Genomic DNA, 15311 nt, shown 5'->3' on the forward strand with positions numbered 1-15311 from the left:
CTTTGTCTTGTGGTGTGTCCTTAGAGTCGACCTCCAAATCTTAGTAATAAAACCAAGAAACTCATTAAAGTAAAAAAGTATTTTTATATTTGTTTGTAATTAATTGACTTTCTAAATGCTTTGCAGTGAAAAGCTGGATCAGTTATAAATCCTAAGAAAACTGAACTATATCCACAAACTCAATGAGCAGAAAGTCTCCTTGGTCTTTAGATCAGTTACACAAAAAGTTGTAATGATACAAAGGAAAACAGCTCAGCTCTTAGAGCATTTACTTTGGCAAAATTATTCTACTCTGCCTTGGTTAATACTGTCATTTGTTAATATAGCACATAATTTGATTTAAAAGTGGGACCAATTCAAAGAGCTCATGTCTTGCTATCTATGTGCGTTTTCTTTACGTAGTGATTGAATAACTTACAACTCCTTGGAAATGCACATTACAGTGAAATATAATATTTAGTCAGTTTATTACCATTACTAAATGTACTGTTACAGCATAAATCTTTAAAAGCATGTCAGGACTTACCTAAGCTTTGTGATGGATTGAACATTAAGGCTTGCACTGGCCTAGGAAAAATCTCATTTCCCAATATTATGACAGCTATACAATGTGTAAATGCTGAAGTCACTGATTACATTTGAGTCAAATATTTATTTACCAACTGACAAACTGTTAGTCCTGGCAAGATATACAAAACCTGATGCTAATTAAAGAGACAGTTTTCTCCTGTTGGCATCCAACACTCCATAATGCAGTTTTTCAGAAAAAAACCCACAGTAATGTCAAAGATTCCCCCCACCCACCTTGAATACGGTATAATTACTTCCACTTCACCTAAAATTTCGTGGCACTATTAAGCACATTCTTCACTTTACTTAATTTTTACTTTTCTTTACCACTGTTAAAAAAAAAGATGTTAACTAGCTAACATAATTGGAATAGTTTGAAAATATCAAAGTATGAAATACAATTGCTTTATATTACTACTCTAGTCTGCCAGAAAACATCATTCACCTCATTTGATGAAGATGCAAAGATATTGGCATGATATTAACAGGAAAATACAAAAACCCATGCAAGAGAGTTTCTGCGAAAGCAGCACTTCAAGATAAAGAATTCACATTTTTGTATGGGAGGCAGGCAACTGAAGATCAGGTTTTGTGGTCATGAGAAACTAAAGGACCAAAAAGGCCATTTGAAGACTGAGAACCTGGTACCAGATACAACTCGTAGAAGAATGAGTACTTTTTCTGTTTTCTTCTACGCGCTTCTCTTTTTTAAGTAACAATCTGGCATCATTTTAGAACTTTGAAGAATATATGACTTTTTTTTCCTTCTTTCTCTTTTGATACTGTACAATAGATTTTCAAACCTATGGTCTTTCTCAAATGTTACCTAAAACAACAGTCTAATCAGGAAAAATTAGATAGCAAAGATCAGTTTGTTCATGCTGAAATCAGTCTTAAAAATGGAATTGAAGTTCCTAACAAGTTTATGTCTTCCTGAATTGAAACACTTCATGAAAATATTTTAAACAGGCAGTTTTTCTTTTTTCCTTAAAAATTTAAGTTGAGATTCACATATAAAAAAGAGGCAGGCAGACAAAGCATTGAGAAACACACCCAATTGTCTAACTATCAACAATAAAAAAGAGTTAATGGGAAAAATCATGCAAAAAAACCAGACAGATTGATAAAAAGAAAGAAAGATGAGGAAATACATCTGGACAAAAAACCCCAGGGAATGTATGAAAAAAATCAGAATACAGGAAGAGGTTAGGATATGGAATAATTAATACTGACATGTATCCATCATAATATAGCTAGAGATTTTGAAGTTACTGTTTTCACTCAGTTTCATTAAGGAATTAACACACACAATATGATTTGAGTTTCATAACATACCTTGTGGTATAATATGCTGTTTGCCTGACATTTTCACTCTTCAACATCCATCATCTTTCAGCTAAAACAGACTGATTAAACTTTAAAGAGAGAAGACATGAGTTAGGATGGGTTTATTTGCTGCTCACATATGGCTTCTGTCATTCTTGCACATGACATTAGAACAGAAAGAAAGGGCAACTGTCTAGACCCCACTGAATCACTTGGAGTCCTACATATGGTTTCTATTAATCTTTCGTTTTCTTGAGAATCTGTTCTTTTTTCCACCTTGCCCTCAGTCTATAAAATTCTTCCTGTGTCTTAAGTCTCACCACAAAACTAATTTGTGAAATTAGAGTCTGATTCTGCAAACATTTGCCCACATGTGCATATAAAACTTTAGGCTACATCTTCTTAATGACTTCAGTATGACTCAAATAATTAAAGCTCAAAGCATACGCAAGCTGTCTTAATTCTGGATAGAAAGTAAGTGCCTTCCATGTCACGGTAGATGAGGACTCTGTGATCTGAAGTATGGTAATACTGAAATTCAAAGGCAACCTCAACATCTGATGTTCACCTGAGGTAGAATAGCCTCAGGCAATGCAAAGACAAGGAAAATCAGCCAGAAAGGGAGACAAGGCATGTGATCAGAGGCATGCTTGCCCCCTAAAATAATAATGCATAAAGTAGTCCCATTTACAAAACAAAAGCAGCAAACACTTTTCTTTTGAGAAGGTCTGGGATACTTCAGCTTAACTGGCTAAAACAAGAGCAGACACAGCTTTACGGCTTCAGGGATACCTACTCTGAGTAACTCCCCAAGCAATGGTGCACCAACTACTACATTGTACCTTCATAATCCATGTCAAATCATAAACATACGTATATGTATAAACACACACACACTCAGCAGTGTGATCTTATATGAAAATAATAAAAAAAACCTGGAGATACATTTCACAGTAAACAAGTCTAACTGTGGATTTCCTTAAGAAAAATCCCCAGACTTTTATTTTTGATTTTCTAGTTTCCCTCAGAGAAAACAATAGAAAAAAAAGGCAGGAAGGAAGATTTATCCTTTGCATTAAAGTAGTCACCAGCACAAGACACTAATGGCACAAACCCACTAAAACTATTAAACAAGTATTATTTTTTATCAATGAAATAGTGATATAGCTAGAATGGACATTTCACTAGGTATTAGCTAACTTTTACTTATGTAGAGAAGTTTATCATAATACACAGAAGTATCCATCATAGTTAATTTTACTTTATTCTTCAAATATCCTAGCAATAAAAAGCTGCCTGAACGTAATGAATATTTTCATATGCTTCCTCTGTTGGTTAAGGCGAGGTGACTGAAACAAAGAAGATATAGGAGAAACATCAGCTTCACAAATCAGAAAGCAAATTTCTCAAAGCAATTCAGTTGCAATCAGTTTTTAGTTTCTAATATGTGTATCTGCTACCCATTGGGAAAAGGCCTTCCCTTCCAGGTCACTTGTATTGGAAGAAAAACATCAGGTTGTTACTAAAACAAGGTAGTAGATATCTATTGAATAACAGTGGGTTGGGCTGCCCTTTTATTATCTCTGTGTGACATCTGGAGCTCATAAATTTTTTTTTCCATTTTCTCCACATAATGCATATTACCTGTATTATTAATAAAAATAAGCATACAATTAATCTACTGAGCAAAGAAATCTACTAGCAGTAAGGACCCATTTTTAGCACCTAATAATACTGCTTTCCAAATATGATGAAAAGAGACTGTAAGGAGGCAGACTTCCTCCATAATAAGCCCTTACATATTAAATTATGAGACAAAATATTTGAACTGTGCAAGACAGGACTTCTATTCCTCTAGGAAAACTGGCATTGAAAAGCCACTGACCCTTTCTTTACAGACAACATTAATATCTCATCAGAGTTATTGCTTACTAATACATAGTATCCCATGTTTTTAATCATACCTTCTCAGGGAAACAATCCACTCAGACCTCATGATCAGTAGTATTATGTATTCATATGAATAATTTGATAAATAATCTCTTATAAGTTTGGTGAGGTTTTTTTTCATTACGTTGTTTTTGGAAAGAATACGCATCAGTTGACATTTCTTCAAATACAGAAGACAGGTTTGCATTTGTAAAACCAGAAGCACTGATTTTTTTGTGTGTAAATATATAATGAGGTGCTGTACAAGGGAATGAAGAGTAAAGGATACTGTAGGATAGTGTCTTTAACATGAGCTATGCTGTACTCAAGAATTTAGCTGAATTCCTTATTGCAAGAAAATCACTCCGTATCCATAACCAGGCACAAAGACTTTCAATTAATTTCTGCTGGTTGATTAGCTGAACAATACAATCCCCATGGAGGATACTTGGCTGATATTACAGCCAATGTAAAATTAAACTCACAGTATAATATTAAGCATTGAACCAGTGATCCTTCAAGCTTACTTGTGCTGGTGTGGGCATTCAATGCATATGTTGGATAAATACTGCTCACAGCTATCTCCATACGGCCACTTAAAATACAGCGAATGACTGAGAGATAGGCCAGTCAAGTATTACAAGGACATGCTCAAGGCAAATTTTCGAGCTGTGTGGCATTAATTCCACAACATGGACAGCAGAGCTGCAGACTGTCTGCAGGGGCAGAGTATATACTGAATCTGTCAAAGTTTATGAGCAAAACTGTATTGACACTGCACATCGCTATAGATGCCAGAGAAAAGCAGGTGTTGCGGATGAAGGAAATGCAACTTCTGCACCCACTATGCTGCTATAAAAATCTGAGCAGTTTCTCAATCAAAGAAATATCAAAGGCAGAATTTTTTATACAGGATGGATATAAGACTCCACTCTTTCCTACTTCTACACTCCTTCAAAATACAATTATAAAATGAACTGCACTACATTCATTCATGATGCAATTCCACTGAAGTTATTTCTAGGAGAAAATCTAATCCACTAACATAAGTCTGCTGCATTTTGATACCTTTTAATTAAACAAAGTGGATTTCCCTTCATCTTATCTGTACTGCTTGAAAAATATCAGGTTTTAAAAAAGGAGATTACTACCATTATGCGTGGACTAGTAATGATTAGATGGGTCAGGGAAAGAAATTCAAACTGTCTATCCTGGGTAGAATTATATCAGCCTTTTCCTAAACAAGAAGCTGCTTTGAAATCTCACAAAACAGATTTTAGCAAAATATTTGTGCTGTAGGCCTGGTTTCAAATATTAACATGCTTGAAAGTGAAACATGAATGTTCGTTTGCCGTCTTTTCTAGGTAGCTGTAGAGAGACTACTCTGCTCAGAATCTGCCAGCAGAGCACAGGGCAGGAAAGCGAATGTTTGTATCTTGCCAAATAGCCCGTCGAGGTCCGAGCCGTCTGGATTGCTGCTTTTAATTCCGTTTAAGGTAAAAATCCATATGAGTTACTAATTTTTTGTCAGATAACATTAGCCATTCTCATGCAGCCTCTGATGAATTTCCACTCACAAAAGTATTAACATAAACATGCTTCCACCTACACTGAGGCAAGCAGAGCTAGTGCCAAAGCTTTAACGTCTCTTTCAATTGACTTTGTTCACACATCCTCTATGAATACATTCCTAATTCCATTTACTATACTTGTCCTTGCATATGTTTTCGCTTTATTCAGCAACAAATTCAGTCCTCAGGCATAAACAAACAAATCACATATGTTTAATTAGCTACAGAAAGGTCTAATTGCAATAAGCAGAGACACAGAAGTAGGAAATTCCAAAATTTAAGGATCTGTCAGAACTGTTACTATAGTCACACCAGAAATTGCATATACTTAATACAAACTTTATAATATAAATAATTTAATAGATACAAACCTAATGAAAACCTGAAAGTAAAACCATAAAGGAATACATATTAGAGCATTAACATCCCATGGAAAAACACATTCAGGTATAAATTGGTCAAACAGAATTACTATTTTAGTTTCTCAATGGGGAGCATGGGTTTAAGACCCTTCTCCCAGGCAACAGAAACAGTTGAGATTTTACATTGATGAAGAAACAAATAAAAGCCACAGAATATAAAACTGAATTCCACAGAATTACAGATTTTACAGAAGAGGAGGGGATCACGACATAAGTAACAGTTAACAGATTGCTTGTTTGTTCCCAGTGTAATGTAATTATTCTAGATGCTCATTCAAACCTAAGTTATCTTTTAAAAATACTTGTGTACCTAACACTACCTCCAGCTTCTCACACTTATTTCAAGCTGCTTGAATTTTCTCAGTTTGGTTATGATTTACAGGTAGAAATACCAAGCTATTAATAACTCTAAAAGACATCCAAGCTTTTAATGAACTTACAGGAGGGTACAGAAAAAAAAAAAATCTGTTTCCATAATGAAACTGCATATCTACAAATGGCATTAAATATGAGAATTTCAAGGAATACTCTAGAATAGTATTTCCTGTGTTAACTCTGAAACTTTAGCTTCTCAAGTTAAGAATTTAGTCAGCAAGAACAAAAAATACAAGCAGTTTTCCAGCAAAACAATGTTATTCCTACCTTATGAAAAAGAGAGAAGTACAGCTGCCAAATATTTATGTTTGACTGTCTCTGAAAGAGACTTATGTAAAAAACAACAGTCCAATTCCAGCCTTAAACATTTTTTAAAAAAGAAAAAAGCTTTATTACCATACAGTCTCTGGTATTAACAAGAGATAGATGCATCTCCTGCAAAAACAGAAAAAATAACTTTCTGTGTGTGTGTGTGTCTAAACACATGTATATATTTTATATATACATCTACTTATTTGCACATAATTATACGTAGAGGGATATAAATACATACCTGCATTGAAACACATGGCAAGGCTAACTTAAACAGAAGTAAACCATCAAAATTCACTACAGTTTACTCCAATTAATAACTGTAATGTTTGGACAATGTCTTGCATCTGTTGTAAGAACAGACAAATATTAAATCCAGTATCAGCAGTTCTCACAGATCTACAAAGATCAACCATTTTTTCTCTCTTTTGCTAGGGAATGACGAAGAAATGTTGCAAATGTTGCACTTGTTCACTCATCTTAAACTGCAATGCTTGCTATTAAATTATCACAAAGCCCTTTTGTTAGCAGCACTGCAGAGGTATTCCCACAGCTGCAGACTGTATTCACAGCTCTGGACAATGATGTGCACTGACTTGTTGCAATGACCCATTCTTGCATTTTCAAAGCCACGTACGTATGCTGAAGTGTCTCAGTCGTCTTGAACAACTCATGCCTCTGTTATACAGTCCTTACCTCTGCCTAAGAGCATCAAATAGATAAGTGATAAGCCACTTTGAACTCACTTCATTACCTAACTACATCCCCATGAATAAACTGCCGAGGTACAGCATTTTACGTGATGTTGGATATGGTATTTATGGATGACTTCACAAACATATTTAGCGGCTTATGAGCACAAGTTGCACTGAAGGTAGAAGGACTTGCACTCCTATGACACTAAACACTGTTGAGGTTCCCACCACCCTCTGTCTCTACTTCATATCACTACAAAACAAATTCTAAAAGGAATTTCATATGAGAGATGGGCATTGGTCCAATTTACCATTTCTTATTAACGTTGTAGTTAATACAACTATGAAGAGTAAAAAGATAAGTTCAGATGAAGACAAGTGGGAGCCAAGCACTTCACCAGGTATCTTCTTATAATTAAGAAAGTGTCAGAACCTCTGTCCTAAATTTGTTCTGTTGAGGTTAATAAAACAGATCATGGTTTCCAAGGCTAAGACATGTTCGAATTTTTATTAGGAACTGCCTTCTAACAAATGAGAAATACAAGAGCAAAACTGTTATTTGAATGTCACTGATTCTTCAGGTTTAATACATCTAATTTCCTCAGTACTGCTAGTTGAGCTGTCTGCAGAATTATACAGTGCTCAGGCACAAACACAGAAGAGCCAGTGGTTTGCAATTGAAATGAGATTTCATAAATCAAGGGAATACAACATTCCCTGTTAGCGGAAAGCTGGCTCTGCACTATTTTAAAGCAGTATTTTAAAGAACATTTTAATACAAGCAGAAAATGATTTTATCAGTAGTGTTAGCACCAGTTATTCCTTTATATATTATTGGTGTCTTTTCATATCTTGCACATAAAAATATATAGTCTTTCCTTCCTTCTTTCAACAACATCCTTTCTATATATATCAAAGATTTTATCCAACGATTTTACTTTCTAAAAATCTCCCTTATTTGATTGTGCAGTTTTGCTGTTAAGTATTTTTTCACTCAGTGTTCATTTCCTTCATGCAGACTCTAGCTTTATTTTTAGTGTCTTATATAATTGTTCACTAATGCCTTATTAAAGCTGAACACCTGTAGCTTCAGTTATCTTATAAATGAGTTAACAAGGAAAAACACCCCCCCAGGGAAGCTTGTTTTATATATCTGAACCGGGAGAATTAAAACATTTTATACCTCCTCAAAGTTATCTGTTCTTCGGTTCCAGCATTTCAAGCTGTTATTCATGCTTTTTGGCAATGAGGAAAGGATCAGATTAACACCAAAAAGAATGAACACGGCAAACTGAATTCTTCTATAGGAAGCTTCTGCAAGAGCTCACCACTTTGAATATGTTACTCCTTAATAGAGATGACAAAAGTGTCCATTCCAAAAACTGGGCATTCTGCTCTGTGAGCAGACAAGAAGTGATATTATCCAAGAAGCGTTTCAGATTACCGTAAGATTATCTGCTCACAGTTATTCATTTGGACTCCTTTAAAATACCAATGCAGGCACTAGCAACAGGTTTCTTTGCTGCCTCTAAAAAGCCTTTATTAGCAAGGATATTGCTAGGCTCCACAGCTAGCAGCAACCAGCTTGCAGGTTATTTGTACAACACAGTTTTGGACTGGGTTAGATAAGCACTACTTGCAGCTGAGCCTACTAGCCACCCCCAGCGTCTCATTGCCCTCACTCCTCTCCCAAGGCAGAATTGCCACTCCTGCAAATGTACCCTCACAGCTGTGTACGTCCCAACTAGGGAACAGCCACACGTGCTGCTACACCAGCAGAGCTGAGCGGGAGGAGAGAGAGGAGACTCATTGCCAGGGCAGAGCAGAAACACAGTGACGAACAGCTGTAAGCAGCAATATTTTCACCCAGCTCAGACCCTCACGCTGACCCCAGTCTTAGTGTAGGTAATGAAGTCTGCTACTTGTACTGGCACAGATGTCTCCTCCCTGAAACCTCAGTATGTTAGAGGACAGACTATGGTAATGGGACACCCTACACAGGCTGGCATTTACAACAAATTAGCTATTCTGTCAGCAGTTTGTCCTTGACTGAAATGGAAGTAAATCCCCAGTATAAACAAGATCTCAAAGAATATATGTGGACAGAAGCCAAAGAGCAAGGACGATTTTCCAGCACGCTAGAATCTATTGCTTTAATTTGCCTATACAGCTATATAAAACTAGCAATTCATCTTGTCTTTTTCTTTTTCTGAACAGCCTTTTATAAAATAAATCAAATATTCTCCCAAGTGTGATTCTTAGTATCTTTTTTGAATGGGAAGCTCAGGTCTTAGTATCATTTGATAGTGTGCAATGTAATTGGCCCCTGGCTGATGTCTTCATTTATTTCGTGCATTTTCAGATTCACATCAATACTGAAATCTGGTGCAAGCCCTGTCCTCTTAAAGGGAAAGAGCCTGTGACATAATCCTGGAGGAAGAAAAAGTAAATGACCCAAAGCAGGCATGACCTGGACTCAAAGTTCCCAGTAATATCATGTGTCTCCTTCCACACTCCACACTGTTGGATGCACCTTCTGTGGTGTAGCTCTATTTAAAAGTCTGAAAGAGGAAAGAGGTCTAGGTTTGTGCATATGTACTAGATCTGTAATACACAGTTCACAATAAAAATAAAAAAAATTCACTAGATGAGCACTGAAGTAATTAAAGCCTATCAAATTGATCCTTATTGCAGTTACACCAGTGGTAGGATATATTCTTTCAGACAGGACTCTATTGAATTCCCATTACCTTAACTGAAAGCATAATAATGCAGAGCCACAGCCTGTTCTAAAAATGGTTCTCTGAGCTTTTTCACGACTGACTGTAAAATAGACTTATTGGAATATTGTAAAACAATTCTTTGTTTATTTACAGGTATGAAAATAAAGCCCCCAGTTACAATCTGTCAGATTTTACACAGTATCACAAAACCCAGAATATATGCCCAGTTTAAACACTGTAAAAAAAAGATGACTCACTTCAAATGATGGCCTAAGGGCCTGCATGTTGTAAAGTTGACACATTTGAAAACCAAAGTGTCCTGAGCTAATTAAATCCATTCATCCTGGACTTTAAAGTTTCAGACAGATCTCTAATGAAAATTTATTTCAATTTCTTTCTATTACTTATTTCATTTCTCTGTATAGCTATGCAGAATGACCAGATGTTTGGAAAATCCTGGATCTGGCAACTGGGAAGTTTTTTGTGTTGCTGAGAGCTCAACGTTTTAACAAAAACAACCACAATTGTCCAACAGACTATATCTGAAGGAGACATCTATCCCACATGAATCTGACAAAAATCATCTCTATAAAATTATACTGGTAAGATAAGGTGCAGACTCCTAACTGAACCTGTATCAGAGTATACATAGCCTCCCTACCTTCCCAGTGCCCCATTTCTGGGTTGCAAGGGGGCTGTAGCACCCACCAGATACAGGACTGGTCAAGATGATATAGGGACCTGGACTTATGCCACATGGGACCCCTGCCACGAGACTAAATGCAAACCACTGAAGGACAGATTTACAGAAGCTGTTAGGCATCTAGAGTGGAACTGAATTCAGGAAAGAGATGTTCAGTACTCGCACCCGATACCAAGTTTTTCACTAGCAATGCGTGATCAGGTCAGTCTTGGGAGGATTGATGGGCATCCCGCAGCTATACCCATCTGAGGTGCTCCTGCACTGTGTTCCCTTGAACTGATTGTGGTTCTCCAAGTTCCCTGCTCTGGAACCAGAAGGCTGGAAGCCTGGGGAGCCACTGCTCCATCCATTTCTATGTTGGCATTAGAAAACCTGTAAACCTTGAAACTACCGGTTGAATCCAGGACTCCTGGGGCTTCTCTGCGGCAGAGCTGGAAGCCTGGAAGTTCTGGGCTGGGTTCCCAGGTCCTGTAGTGCGTAGGCAGTCTGGATGGCAGAGCAGCCATAAGGCACAGATCCCGAGAGTCCTGCATCTGCTCAGGGAAATTGATATTCGGGTAGAAACAGAGAAACTGAAACACACAAAAAACAATTTTACAGAGCAGCTGGGGTATGGAGAGAGCGCATATTGTTTGGAAGCATTATATTTTATTTCCTGAGTTTGGGGGATAGGGGTGTTTTGTGGTTAGCTTTTTTTTTTTTTTAAATCCCTCATTCAAAAGGAATATAAAAATCAAAATGCTTTAGGTTGGCCTCTGAGCAAAATTGCACCTTTTCTTAAAATACCCAAAACACAACTCACAAGATGAAAAAATCATAATGGTTCTGATGAAGAATAGATGAGACAAAGTGGAAACAACAGTCACCAGTTCAGAGAAAAGCCCTCTAGAAAAACGACGACATGAGATCTGTGCTCCCTAAAGTTATAGAACAGCTAAGTGGACAAAAAGACATTGGTACTACACCTAGCAAAAGTAGCACTGGAATATGCATCTCTGACTGAATTCTATGACCCACAGTTATTAATCATCAATTCATCTAGGCTTCAGCCACTGCCACGGCATTTGAATGCAGGTCAAAAACCCTGCAGGACATTAAGAAACCCCAGAGATACATCTACCTCAGCACTGGTGACAGCTTCTTTCCTAAATTACTTTTCCTTCTACTTCAGGTATACCAGGAATGATTAGAATTGTGTTCTGTCCATCTCTCATCACATTTAATTTAATGTTTGTAGCCTCCTTCCTATGAAAAAAATAAAGTAGGTAGGCATATTTAAGCAAGAATGCACGATTTCCCCAGACCTATCTCTGTTTTTCAGCTGTTTGTTTTTGTCATGATTAAGTCTTAATCAGTATTTGGGACTATCGTCTTAACGATATTTTCCCCTATTATGTAAATGTTGAATGACAAATAGGTACAAGACTGAAAAGTAGATCAAATCTGTTGAACTCCCTTCAATAATGACAGACGGAGATTGTCTTTTGCATTGTTGTGAAAAACGAGTTTTACAGCTGTGACTGACTCGACTATTATCATCTACTTAATCAATCAGTTAAATTCCAGGCAAATGAAGCTCCAACTCAAAGGTCAGAAGTGGTTATCACTAGTGTACTTAGTGCTGCATAGAATTTTAATTAGTTAAATGGCTCCCTACATATGTATGGATTTTATTTGTAATTTATTCATGATTTTACATTAATCACTGACATCCTGACACCTAATTAGTAACACTCACAGGTAACGTGGGGTGAGAACTACCATACATATTTTAATAATCAAAGTTAAGACAGCAAGCTAAAAAAAATCAGGGCTTCAAAATGAAAAGCCACAGCTAGTATTTAATTAGTTTCATCTGTATATACTCTATTTCATTTCACTACAGATAGTTCAGGCTCACTCCAAGTCAAACAAATTAAAGCAAAAAAGCTCTCAAAAATACTTTATAGCAATGCTACAAAATTTCATTAATATATGAATACTATGATTTATTATCTATGACTTCAAAAATACTATGGAATTCTGTCATGCAGTTCTCTGGAGGAATCACTGACATAATTTTGGGCTCCAAAAGCATTGCCATCCATCCACTAAGCCACAATCAGGATCTAAGAACTAGGCCCTCTTCCTTATTCAGAAAGTGTTTCAGGGTAGAACTTATTTAATTAGAAATTAATTTCATGCTAAACAATTTTTTTATTTGCTAGTTAATGACAAATCTGTGAAGGAGATTTATCTGGAAAAATGTATTTTCTATATTTTCATGATGTGCTGATTTCTTTTTGTGATATTTTGTTTCAACATGAAGTTTTTCTTTTAATTTGGAAAAAAAAATGAAAACATTAAACTTGAGCCAAAATATTTTTCATTTTTTAAAATGTCAATTTCACCCTTTTTAAGGTTCAGGTCATATTGGACCTTTCCTATTTTCTTTTATTTTGCTTCAGCTAAGGAACCAAAAGGACCAGTTATTCACAGAGTTCTACTGTTCTGTAACTTACATACAAGGCTTCAGTTCCCCAGCAGACAGCTATAACCTCTTTAAAGAATATCATGGGCTTTTCAGCTGGAGGGATGATTCAAATACATTGAGCTGGGATCTTCTTCCAAGCACTCAACATTATAGAATTCATCTTCTGTTTATATCGAGAACATCTAAATTGAAAGCTAACTATCTGATTGGTATATTTCATGAAACAAAAATCCTGATATCATGCAGATAACCCCTCTTTTTTGATAGGGAATTTAATAGGAATTTATTCTTTCATTTGGATCACTTATAATAGCACTGTTTCTTAGCAACAGCATGTGGTAGACAACTTAGACATACAAGAAGCAACAAACACTACATTCACTAGAACAATGAAAACTGGAAAGAAATATCAAAATCAGATTTAGTTACTTTGTCTGTTTCTCTCCCAGAAGAACACATATCAGTACTATTTGGGAAGCCACTAACCCCAGATCTAAGCCTTTCCTCTTTTGGTTGAGACAGTACACTGTGTAAAATTGTAAGTCAGGATGCATAAGTGCAACTTCAAGTAGCTGAAGGGAAGGAGGACAAAAATGATTAAAAAAGCACTGTCCCATAATGACAAAGGAAATGGCAACCCTGCAGCTTCTAGTTGTATTTTCAAGTAATTAAAATGCTTCTCCTGCATACATATTGATACCGTCTGTTTTGATCAAGATTTAATCCCTGGACTGAACTGGTGAATTATACAATAATACTCATAATAATGTCTTATCAGGAGCAGAGTAGTAAGCACTCTAATAAAAGAGTAAAACTTATTGCTCCCTTCCTCCTCTTCTGCAGCAAACAACTTCAATAATAGAAAACAGATACAGCTTTCCACAAGTCACTTAAAAATCATGGCTAGAGCCAGACAGTCCAGATTAAAGCCTGATCTAACATTAACACAAAGCCTACATTTTTTTTCCCAAACCACTTGCCCACATCCTCAGAGCCTTCTCCACAAGAAGAATGAAAGATGGGAAAAGTTGTGCTGCCCTTGAATTGAAATTTTTATTTTTCTATTTATGGCAACAACTAACCCAAAATAATTTCATGGTACTACTTAACATACGATCACAAAAGAGCACTTCTCCAAACAATGAAAAAAACCCATGAGAAGAAAATAAACAATTACATACCTTGAGACTGCTATGATTGAATGACTTCAATATGTTAAAAAAAAAAAATACTTGTCAGTTGTGCTAAATTATTCATAATGGTTATTTAAAACAAGGTAAACTCTCTAAGTTGTACCAGTTACAGGTTGGCATTTTGTGCATTTTAGCCACCTGTTTTAGTAAGAGCAAGTTTCTACATTGGAAAGCACCCTCACATCTGCCTTCTTTCTGATGGCATTTATCCTCCTTTTTCTCAGCAGCTCATGCCAGACTCCAGTGGTGCAGAATGATTGGAAATTTTTTCTCCTCCTGTGAACAACAAGTGAACCATCCATCTTAAACAGCAAAGACTATCACCACTCCCTTCCAGCAAACTGAAACAGATAGGTAGCAATTTAACATGTTCTGATCAAGACATTCAGCTGCAGATGAAGGGGAACATGCAAATGGCTGGATATGTCCATTTGTGGATCTATGTTTACACAATATTGTGTAAACTAAGGCTAATCTGAAGAGCCATATGATCTAGCTTTTCCTGTGGACAGTCCAAAAATCCATAAAATATTATTTTTGCTTCAGCAAACGAACGTGCTCTCTGAAAGAACAGTTTAAAATGACAACACTACCTAACTGTGCTGATAACATGGAAAGACTACAAGTTACATTTTTGGAAACTCTTAAGAGTTCATGTAGATTTCAAGTGCCAAAGTCTACATCCACTCTGAAATTCCATCACTCCTGTAGATGGTGGCACTCCATACACGGTCCATTATACAAATATATGAATTTTAATATATGCAAAGTATACAAACATGTAATATATTCATATATAAAGATATTTGAGGAAAATTTTAATATGTTTAGACTATTAGGGGACTTAAAATACTTGAAAAATTATGAAATACATAAACACTTGTATCAGAGAGCTCAAACACTGAAACAAATCAGGTAAGAGGTTGGATGAATTAAAAAAACTACAGGAAGTAGCAAAGATCACTCAAAACTCTTTTAACACCTCTGAAGCACTTTAGGATCTTTAATCCACTCATTTA

Source organism: Strix uralensis, chromosome 13 (assembly GCF_047716275.1).
Source record: "Strix uralensis isolate ZFMK-TIS-50842 chromosome 13, bStrUra1, whole genome shotgun sequence".
Lineage (NCBI taxonomy): Eukaryota > Metazoa > Chordata > Aves > Strigiformes > Strigidae > Strix > Strix uralensis.